Source organism: Lutra lutra, chromosome 16 (genome assembly GCF_902655055.1).
Source record: "Lutra lutra chromosome 16, mLutLut1.2, whole genome shotgun sequence".
Taxonomy (NCBI): Eukaryota; Metazoa; Chordata; class Mammalia; order Carnivora; family Mustelidae; genus Lutra; species Lutra lutra.
In genome coordinates, this window is record NC_062293.1 from 55,088,031 (window position 1) to 55,090,757 (window position 2,727).

The 2,727-nt window shown below is 46.9% G+C and overlaps 1 non-coding gene across 1 annotated transcript; it reads right to left on the minus strand.

Annotated features, from left to right (window-relative positions):
- Nucleotides 1–338: 338 nt before the first annotated feature.
- LOC125088217 (U6 spliceosomal RNA) lies at nucleotides 339–447 on the minus strand. The gene has a single exon (XR_007123620.1). It is a non-coding gene; the product is annotated as a U6 spliceosomal RNA (small nuclear RNA).
- Between the last annotated feature and the right edge of the window lie 2,280 nt (nucleotides 448–2,727).

Below are 2,727 nucleotides of genomic sequence, written 5' to 3' on the forward strand. Positions count from 1 at the left end.
ATGAAGTCCCATCTACCACTGGGGTGATAAATTCACACAAATCACGTAGAACACTGTTTTGCATATCTCCCAACACTGAGAACATGCAAATCCTCTTACCTAGCAATTCTCCTCCTAGGATACATGCTCAAAAAAACATATACAGAAGTTTCTGGCAGTCGTAGTTAAAAACTGAAATTTTTATCTATTGCAGAAGAGACAGATGGGCTATGAGTTGTGATACATTCATACCAGACAAACAGCACTGAAAACAAATGAACTGCAAACACGTGTAGCAAAACAGACGGTTCCTACCAACATAACGGAAGCAAAAGAAGTAGATGTTAAATATATATGGCATGATTTTGTTCACATAAACTTCAAGAATTTGTGTGTCACCCTTGTGCAGGAGCCATGCTAATCTTCTCTGTGTCCTTCCAATTTTAGTATAAAACTTCAAAACCAATCAATGGTGGCAGAAGTCAGGACAAAGGTTTGGTCCTTTGGGGAAGAAATGGTAGCAGTGATTAAAAATGAAGCCAGTGAGGTTGGGTGGGGAAAGCAGAGTCACAGAGAAAGGCTGGCTCCGGGGGATACTACTGAAACCCTTCACCTAAGCGCATCTGACTCTGCTTAGCTCTACTGCTGGACCTCTCAATTCCAAGAGATTTTAGTTTCAAATGAGTTGTTGCCTTCTGCACCAGTCTTGACCTCTGACTGGAAACCAGCTCCTGCTAAAAATGGAGACCTGGAAAACTGGGTTTCTCTCCACGCATGAAGGTGAGAACGGAGTGATCGACAGATCACGACAGAGAGAGGATTTTCAAACGAGCTATATGGAAAGGTTCTATGCTTCTGGGGGCCCTGGTTTCCCTACCTTTGAAAGCAGAAGCTTGGGTACAGATGAATCTAGTTTGTGACAGGGACTGGATTCAGTGTGGCTGCAGTAACCTAATGCCTTCTCCATGGAGATCTGTACACCTGCTCTGTATCTCACTTCCTTCCCCTTGAAGAGCCCACTCAGTCTCATTTTTAGATATTAAAAGTCCAGTCCAAACAACTATTGAAATACCTATCATGCAGCTACATCAAAACATCTCCCCTTGTGTAATGGGTTGAATTATGTTTCCCCAAAAAGAGATGTGGGGAAGTCCTGACCCTCAACATTTCAGAATGCAGCACTATTTGCAAACAGCGTTATTGCAGATGTCATTAGTTAAGATGCGGTCATGCTGAAGGACGGTGGGCCCTGATCCAATGTGACTGGAGTCCTTATAAGCAGACTTTGTGAAGACACAGGGACACGAAGACAGAGACAGAAGGGATGTGTCTACAAGCCAAGGAATGCCAAGGACTGCAGGCTACACGGACTCTAAGACAAAGAAGGGAAAAGCTTCTCCCCCCTGGAGCCACAGAGAAAGCACAGCCCTGCTGACTTCACAGCTTTGGAGTTCTGGCCTCACCAATTGTGAGAAAAGGAATTGTTGTTGTCTTAAACACCCCCTCCCCCTAGCTGGTGGCTCTTATGAGAGCAGCCCCCCCCCCCCCAACCTAAAGCACCTCCCACTGCTCAGGACTATTCTGCTGTTCCTCAGACCCACAGCAGGGAAAGAGCGGTGAGCATTTACACATCAAAGCGGTCACCTTGAGGCTGTCAGGATGTCTGGATGTCTAAGCTGTTTACCTTCTCCCAGTACACTGCTTTGTCTCTAAAGTATTCCTGCTTTCCTGCCCAGGCAGTCAGGCCCCTGGTCACCAACCACCCACCCCCACCCCCACAAGATCACTGCCAGCGACCTGGGCCACAATCACACAGGAGCTGAGACATCTTGGGCAGCAGGGAGCAGTCAGGAACTTTCTTCATTCTCCCACTTGCTCTTTGGCTCCTGTATGAGAAAGTGAGTTCCAACGCATGGATGGGGTCAGAGGGTCATAAAAAGAGACAGAAGAAGGTGACGGTACTGCTTACACAGCAGGACATGAAGAACTCAAAAGTTCTTCGTCCAACCTGGCAATGTCTCCTTGAAGGCCTGACAAGCCACCTTTAGGTGAAAGAGTCACCAGCCCCGGGGATAATGGGCAGGGATGGGAGGGGACATCTTATCAGATGACCCAGATAAGGGACTGGTTGGCCTTTCATTTTTTATTGGGGTGGGATTCATACATGCAGCCTTGGCTGGGGGACCCGAAGAAGACCAGAGGAGAAGGAGAGAAGACATGGGAGCAGCCAGCAGCTTTGGTGGTGAGAATGATTTTGCAAAAGGAATCTAGAGAATCAGAATCCTGGCAGGGATCTATCCACAGATTAAGTTGGAGAACTTCACTTTGACGTGAAAGAAAGGAGCAGGGAGGCCTGTTTTTCTGGAACTTGCCAAATATGCTCAGGGTAGGGACAAGGGGCTTCAATTTAACTCAAAACACATTTCTTGAGCAACTCTTAAGCTCAAGATACCACAGTGAGGTTTAGCTACTAAAGGATGATCCTAAAGGATGAGGAGATATAGCCCCTGCCCTTGAGATGACCCTTTCCATCCAGCAGGGGAGTGTGACTCATATTTCTAACTCAGGATGTGAGGCAGAGCGAGGCAAGCACACTGAGAAGTCCAGACAAGAACTAATGCTTATATTGAGGGCTCAGCACGCGCCAGGCATGAGGCTAAGCAGCTTATGTCTATTCGTTCTCTTTTACACTCACCACCAACCCTTGTGTTATTATAATCCTCATTTTACAAGGGGGACCAGAGAGGT